The following is an 8,342-nucleotide window of genomic DNA, read 5'->3' on the forward strand; positions in this document are numbered from 1 at the left end:
AATCCCCTCGCCAATGGTACAAACGATTTGATTTTTTCATGCTAAAGCATGGTTTTCGCAGAAGTGACTATGATTGTTGTGTATACATCAAGAAGCTTCGCGAAGGTGACTTTATTTATCTCCTTTTGTATGTGGATGACATGCTTATTGCTTCTAGAAGCATGGTGGAGATTGATAAGTTGAAATCTCAACTCGGTCAAGAGTTTGAGATGAAAGACATGGGCGCTGCAAAGAAAATACTGGGAATGGAGATTAAGAGAGAGCGGTCAAGTAAGAAACTGTACTTGAATCAGAAAGGTTACATCAAACGAGTAGTTTCTCGATTCGGGATGCAGAATGCGAAGGCGGTGTCAACACCTTTGGCACCACACTTCAGGCTCTCGGGAAAACAATCTCCCACTACTACGGTGGAGAAGGATCATATGGATCGTGTACCGTATGCTAGTGCAGTTGGCAGTTTGATGTACGCTATGGTGTGTACTCGTCCGGATATTTCACAGGCGGTCAGTGTGGTTAGTAGGTTTATGGCAAACCCGGGGAAGACACATTGGGAAGCTGTGAAGTGGGTCTTGAGGTACTTGAAGGGTACTGCTGATACAGGTTTGTGCTTTGGTGGAGACACATGTCAGGTAAGCGGTTATGTTGACTCGGATTATGCTGGCGATCTAGATAGAAGACGATCTACTACTGGTTATGTATTTAAGGTACATGGTGCTCCAGTTAGTTGGCGATCGATGTTACAATCTACAGTTGCGTTATCTACTACGGAGGCCGAGTATATGGCTATGGCCGAGGAAGTGAAGGAAGCATTGTGGTTGTGGGGTCTTCTGGATGATCTAGGGATTAAGCAAGAGTGCGTGGATGTATGGTGTGATAGTCAAAGTGCGATCCACTTGGCGAAGAATCAGGTTCACCATGCTCGCACTAAGCATATCGATGTCAGGTATCACTTTGTACGAGATGTCATAGAGGAAGGTGATGTTTCTCTCATGAAGGTACACACAGATGAGAATCCCGCGGACATGCTGACTAAAGTGGTGACGTGTAGCAAGTTTCAGCATTGTCTGGAATTGCTGCAAATCGGCTCGTGTTAAGTTGCCCGAAAGGGCGTAATGGCGACAAGGTAATCTTTATGTGAAGGGTTGGTAGAACTACGGTAGGCTTGATCCTGTAAAAGGGTACGTAGGCAGCCATGGTCATATGGTGCAGTCGGATGAAGTTACAAGAAGCAGATATATCTTACAAGGAGTATCCTGGTGTTCGTCCAAAATTTGAAGTGTATCAAATTGTGTACGAGGTGGAGAATTGTGAGAGGCGGTTTAGGTGACTTGTGGCGGTTTGTCCAATGGCGGTTTATGGAGCCAATTTGTGGCAGTTTCTAATTGTGGCAGTTTCTAATTGTGAATTGGATTCACAAATTGGACCCGGCTTATATTATTATAAATAGGGGGTTAAGGGCCAATGTATAAATCACCAACACAACTACTCAACAACTCTTCTTTAGAGAGCTAGAGAGAGAGCAAGAGTGAGAGAAATTTTTCATAGTTTTTGAGCGGTGTTAAATTTCTCGGTCGTCGAAGATATAGTATAGAAGGTTATTACTATACGGTACCATCTTGGGACGAACTTGCGGGTTGTGTGAGTCGTCTTCATCTATCCTTCAATAAAGATTTCTTGTTCGCCCGAGGACGTAGGCTTTAAAGCCGAACCTCGTAAATTCTGTTTGCATATTTAGATTTTGACTTAGCTTTTCGATTAATCTTCATAATCGGATCAATTTCTAGGTAGGTTCGATAGCTTCCGCGACTTTTAGTTATAACAGATATAAAAGATGTTCAAAAACCTCCTTCAGAGCCCAGGTTCAGAAACGCATGAAGCTTCTAACCTGATACACTGCATAACATAAGGAGCACCAGTTAATATTGTCTTACCTGAAAAAACAAGTTTACCAGCTACTACTTGTGCAGTGCGTTTATCCCACTAGAGAGACCTAATGTTAGAGATTCGACCTAGTCTCTTCATTTCCTTAGAGCCAAACCTCAATTTCTGCTTTTCAATTTAGTATCCCCTAAATGTTCTTCCATCAGAGACAAAATAGGGTGTAAGGAAATTGTGAAGAAAGTGATCCTTCAATGAGTTATTTGTTCCTATAACATTTCCAAAAAAATTAGAAACGAAGTGGATTTTCCAAACAGGTTTCATTTGAGCACAAGTGAAAAGTTGCCTTCAGTGCAACAAATCCTTGTGATCAGTCGCCAAGTTCTCCAATTTCACAAAAGAATAGGTTGATTGAAGAACCAACAAAACTTGTTTGCTGAATCATACTTTATCTCTACATAGGGAAGACTCTACCATCAACTGGAATGCAAAAAAAGGAAGAAGAGGAGAAAGGAAAAGCAGACTCCATCTGGCGATTCTTATTAACCATCGTGTCACATGTGATTACTTCTAACCTGTTCCACAGCAGCGATACCTTCCAGAAGATACTGAAAAGCAGAATGATACTTCTAACAGCAAACTTATAAAACCTTTTCTTAGTTTTCCCAACAATCAAGACACTGAGAAAAGTTCAAACAACTCACAAAATTCAATAACAGAACACCTACGCTTCAAAAAATCAGGTTTCAGTCTCCGATGCGAAATTGTGCTGCCATATTCAATGCTATAGGGATCTGAAAGACAAATAAATTATCAAGATTCTACAAACACAATTGAAGAAATGAAAAGGAAATTGTGGAATCAACCTTGTTTTAACTTCAGTGTGTTATAAGATGTATGAAGAACTAGTAACAACTCCATTTCCCTGGATTTACAAAATAGAAACAAGAAAAGCCGAGGCAATTTAATCCTAGTTGCACACTAAGACCTATAAAATTTCATCCAAATGAGAACATTCTCAGCAAGAGCTGCAAGGAGTGAGATATGTTAACATGCTTAAATAAATCCAGTAACAGTAAATCGGATGTCAAATCTATGCAGTCGATCTACAGAATTTTTTTTTCAAAGCTACGCAAAAGTGATGAATTCAAAGCTATGCAGTCCAGTTAATTGAGTGATTGAGTCTCTCAATAAGAACAAGTGTTGGAAACACCCAAACACTTGTAATGGTCGTGTTGGCAAGTAATCACACACACACTGACAATAAACATACAACACACACAAAAACAAACTCTGAACTATAACACAAACGCGACACACCAAAAACGACCACAACAGCAAACACAAGCAGAAACACAAACAAAACACACAAACAGAAACAGAAACACAAGCACAAGCACACGCACAAACACAATCAAAAGCACGAACACAAACATAAACACAAACACAAACACAAACACAAACACAAACACAAACACAAACACAAACACAAACACAAACACAAACACAAACACAAACGCAAACGCAAACACAAGCACTAAGAGAAGCACAATCATAAAGATAAATCAAGACCCAAACAATGAGAAAGAAAAAGACAGATACAGACAAAGACAAACAAAAACACAACCACAAACACAAACACAAGCAAAAGAACACATGCACACCTACAGACACAACACAAACACAACCACAAGCAAAAGCAAATACAACTGAAAACTCAAACCTAATAAAATAATACACAAAAAGATTTAAAGAAGCTCAAACAAAAACGAAAATAGTCTGAATAAAATAACACTTTACAAATCAAGTTGATATTGGAACTTAGGGTGCAGTCTAGCCTTCCTGAGTTAATTTTCCCGGATATTTATTTTATCACAAACCTCTAAAGGTTTAGTCTAGTGTACGATAGTCAATAATTGAAAATAACATCACTTTATAACTCGTAAGTTCTGTCTTTGTGGCTTTTGTTCTTTTGCAACATACCTTAATTTTAACATTCGAGCATATGTGCGCTGCCTTGATTCCTATTCCTAACAATTTGCATACTTGACATAGAAAACAGGATGATCATACTGTAGTGTCCCTACTAATTTATGGGGGTGCCTTTAGCAACACAAAATTAATACCCCTTTAAATCCCTACACACCCACCAGATTCAATTTCGTTTCTTTTTCTTCCCTTACACCCGTGAGTTGTGAGAGGACTTTAAAGAGAGATAGTAGGGTTTAGAGAGAGAAAGTGAAGGAGAAGGAGAAGGTGGATCAAAAAGGCTTTGCTAGGGGATTTGTTTCTTCTTCTTGGTACTAAAAATCAGGTAGGTTTCTTCTTCCCTAGGGTTTACATAGCCCTCTTTAATTTCAAACCTAGATTTGAATGGTTAGAACAATAACAACTTTAAACCATGAATTTTTGCTAGGTTATCATCATATTAGTACCAATTAGTGATACCATAGATATATATTATGATTAGAAACTAATTACAACAACAACATAGTAACCCTAGACCATTATAGTAACCCTAGACCAATTAGTGATACCATAGATATATATTATGATTAGAAAATTGGAATTCAATGCTACACCCCATGGAAGAATTTTCATTTTTGGTCCCGAAACCCTCCCACGAAATAAAAAATCAACAAACTAAGATCTTGTTGACAAGAAGCAAGAACCAACTGACCAACTGTTAAAAAAAATAATCAATTCAAACCATTCTTAAAGTTAAACCCTTAATAAGAGTATCAATAAATCACTTCGTGTTACAGACTCGCAAATCGAAATGATAAACCTTCCAATGACAAAGGCTTAAAGTTATTCCAAAGCACATATACCCAAAAAAAGCAATCCTTATCAGAATTTGGTGCTCATATATCATTATCAAGATATTAAACAAAAGGATAAACCTTCCGCTCACCAAGATGATGTTCTCAAGTTATGTCAAAGCAACTATATAGACTAGCATGAACAAATCCAGATAGTATACCTACGTATCTGTTAAGAATAACCGAAGGCGAGAACAAATTCTAGATTAACAGTTACAGAGAGACTACTAAATGTCAAAAGTTTTCTATATTGACATATTCCGAAATCTACATCGACAAGGACAAAGTGACCTTGCGGTTTCCCCGAAATCTACGTTGGAGACCACATAGCAAAGGCTCAATAGAATGATTATAAATGTGCTTTACCTGAAGAAAAATCAGATTAATAAACTGTTGCTGGTTTAAACCACCAAGTTAACTTAGCAAGCATGCAAGTTCATCCGGATGTAGATTTTCTCCTGCATATAGTCATGATAAGATCGGCATCAGAACAATCTCTAAAGCCATTAAAAAGTAAATATCAGTGAACTAATAACACTGTCCTATATCAAATATAAAAGCTAACCAAATTTAGATGCTCAAAATGAAAATCAAAACAAATGACCTTTTCATGATTCGATGACTACCCCTATAACAGTGAAAAAAATTGAAAAAGCAAGTTAAGAGAGATAAAACAATTTCTAAAGCCATTAAAAAGTGAATATCAGTGAACTAATAACACCGTCCTGTATCAAGTATAAAAGCTAACCAAATTTAGATGCTCAAAATGCAAATCAAAAGAAATGAACTTTTCATGCTTCGATGACTACCCCTATAACAGTGAAAAAATTTGAAAAAACAAGTTAAGAGAGAGAAAACACCCTTCCATAAACAACTCATTAGTAATTGGAAACAACTCATTCGAACACTACACCTTCTAATAGGAGAGTGCTTCCATACCGCTACAGGCGCCAAATCCTAGAAGGTGAAGGAATTTTTAAGACGGTAGGAAAAATCGACAAATTGTAAACTAAGCTGTAAGGAGAACAAAAATTAGAAAGCCCCCTTGAGTTGAACAAGTCAGCTTAAATCCAAGTCCTAATATACCAAATGTGAGCGATCATCTGAACCAGCAAAATCACGCAAATAGCACTGTTAAAGCCAACTGCATCTTGTAGCTGTCGCAACAAACATAACCTAAAAATAAAAATTTAGCAACAGAAAACTTCCTTCAAGAAAGAACCATGCCGGTTCTTCAAGGGTTAAAGCCTAATAACGCTGCAAAAATGAGGAAGGGAGTTCAAAAGAAGAACAAAAGTGAAATTAATAAAAAAGTTAAGTTTTTTGGGGTCAATCAAACCTTACTGTTTCCTAAATCGATTGCAAACAGGTACATATTACAACCTCCAATGCAGTCCCTAGAATAAGAAGAAAGAAATCGCATGTACTCAATAGTCAAATAAATAACCTATGAACTAAGAGAACAAGATTTATTAATCCCCTAGAAATGAGGAAGAAGTAACCAGAACGAGCGAAAACTAGGTCGTGGCTACTTGGAATTGGCCCAAGTCGCAAATCCCTGCAAAACATCAATTTGATTTTGCTTCCATTAATTATAGTTTCTCTAAAAAGGACAAAAATCACAGAAGCAAGTTAAAAAAAAATGGCCCTTCACACAGATGATTTGACAAAGTTGACCCCAACCATCCTAGCAAACCAATAAGAATCAAATGAGTACTTATATCTATTGAAAACACCGTAAAAAGAAACGAACTAGTGTGGTTTTTTAACCCATCGCCTCTCTGACGTTAACATGCAAAACTAAGACAAGTCGTCCCATGATCACATCACATCGATACCTGAGAAAGATAACACAAAACAAATACGTAAATCAATTCAAGAAGATATGAAAGAAGAAAAAAAACTGAAAGAAGAAAGTTCAATTAGATAAACCCTTTTTCAAAAAATAAAAAGAACCTAGCCCTTAAGAAGATCACCATTAGGATGCGAGAGTAGTTGTGAGCTATGCTTTAAAAAGCGGCGCCTAGCCGGCTAGTCGTGAGTTCACCGATCGACTAGGACTCAGCTAGCTAGTCGTTTTCAGAAACCGAGTTAGCCGGCGCCTGGGAGCCGACTATAGCCGACCAGCCGGCTCACTAGGCGCCGATCAACTCGGTAAAACAATAACTTGTGTTTTTTTTTTTTTCCTTTTTTACCAACTTAAAGCTAGGGTTTTGATGAACCTTCCTTGCCAGCCATCTCCCTCTCTCTCTCTACTACTTATTGTCCTAATACCAAGTTCTACAAAGATTTGAAGCACCATAATCTTCATTTAAGTAAGTTTCTCTCTCTAGAACTTGATTTTCTTCTCTTTCTCTCTCTAAAGGTAAAGGCCTGACTTCTTAGGGTTTCTCAACTATTAGTAAGATCTTCTTGCCCTAATATTTCAATCTGCCTCTCTCTCCAGCGATCTGTTTCTCTCTCTCTCCAGCGATCTCTTTCTCTCACTCTCTCTCTTTTGATTTATATTTGTTACAGAGATGACATCTTCTCTTTAATGTTTCTTGTTTGATTTTCTTCTCGTCTCTCTCTCTACAGCTGTTAGACACTAAAAGTGAAAGGTGTCTTTATTTTAATTTTTTTATTTTTATTCTCTGTTTTTTGATTTGCTGTGATAAAAGTTATTTATCACTTTTTTTTTTGTTGAATGAGAGTTATTTATCTAGTTCAACAAAAAAAAAAAAAAAGAGAGTTATTTATCACTTGGAAAAATATTTTCATACATATTAAAGGTATGATCTCTATATATACTCCATATATTATGTATAATGTCTATTATATAATTTATAATAAAATATATATATATATATGGAGTATATACATCATTTACATAATATATACATAATTTACATATGATATATTATATATATTATTTTATATTAACCGATTAAATCCGACTGGTCCCGTTGTAGTCCCGACTAGTAGCTAGGCCCGGGTCGACCGACTAGTCCCGATTTCCGACTTTTCAAGCTTAGGTTGTGAGTATTTTAGGCTCCTGAAAAAGTGTTAAGTAAATTCATTGTTACAACCTCATACAGTTACAAACGACGAATGATAAAGAATGTACATTGTGGAACCGATGTGAAATAGAAAACCCCCTTCAGACAAAAAAGATAGCCCAATCTTCCTCCCGAAGACACCAACTTTCCTCTATAACATCATGCAACTTTTAACAATGGATATTAGATTAGTAACAATGAACAAAGAAAATTGGAAGGATTGCACAAGCTACACTCCACGTAGAGATTTACATTTTGGGTCCTAAAACCCTCCCACGACAAAGAAAGTTAATAGACTGATATCTTGTTGACAAGAAGCAGGCAACCAACTAGAGAAAACAACAATCAATTCAAATGATTCTCAATGTTAAAACCTTGATCCAAGCATCAATAAATAACTGTTTGTTACAGATATTCATAGATCGAATCAACAAACCTTCCAATGACCAAGATCATAACTTAAAGTTATGCCAAAGCAACTATACCCAAAACCGCAATCCATAGTCAGAATTTGGTGGTTATAGATAAAGGTATCAAACAAAAAAATAAACCTTCCCCTCACCAAGATGGTTTTTTGAAGTTATGTCAAAGCAACTATATCGAC

At 36.8% G+C, this 8,342-nt stretch overlaps 1 long non-coding RNA gene across 3 annotated transcripts; it reads right to left on the reverse strand.

Moving 5' to 3' along the window:
• Positions 1-5,118: 5,118 nt before the first annotated feature.
• Positions 5,119-6,570, reverse strand: LOC147537941 (uncharacterized). Of its 3 annotated transcripts, none has more exons than XR_015225481.1 (3): positions 6,040-6,570; positions 5,614-5,957; positions 5,119-5,158 (listed from the first exon to the last, which is right to left on the reverse strand). It is a non-coding gene; the product is annotated as an uncharacterized LOC147537941 (long non-coding RNA). The 3 variants fall into 3 exon arrangements; XR_015225480.1 differs by having other exon boundaries at positions 5,125-5,957; positions 6,040-6,097; positions 6,203-6,570; XR_015225482.1 differs by having other exon boundaries at positions 5,125-5,657; positions 5,787-5,957.
• Positions 6,571-8,342: the final 1,772 nt, after the last annotated feature.

The sequence above is a fragment of the Eschscholzia californica genome, unplaced genomic scaffold (assembly GCF_041429995.1).
Source record: "Eschscholzia californica isolate CP2 unplaced genomic scaffold, dmEscCali1.0.p SCAF_5, whole genome shotgun sequence".
In the NCBI taxonomy this organism is placed as follows: Eukaryota; Viridiplantae; Streptophyta; class Magnoliopsida; order Ranunculales; family Papaveraceae; genus Eschscholzia; species Eschscholzia californica.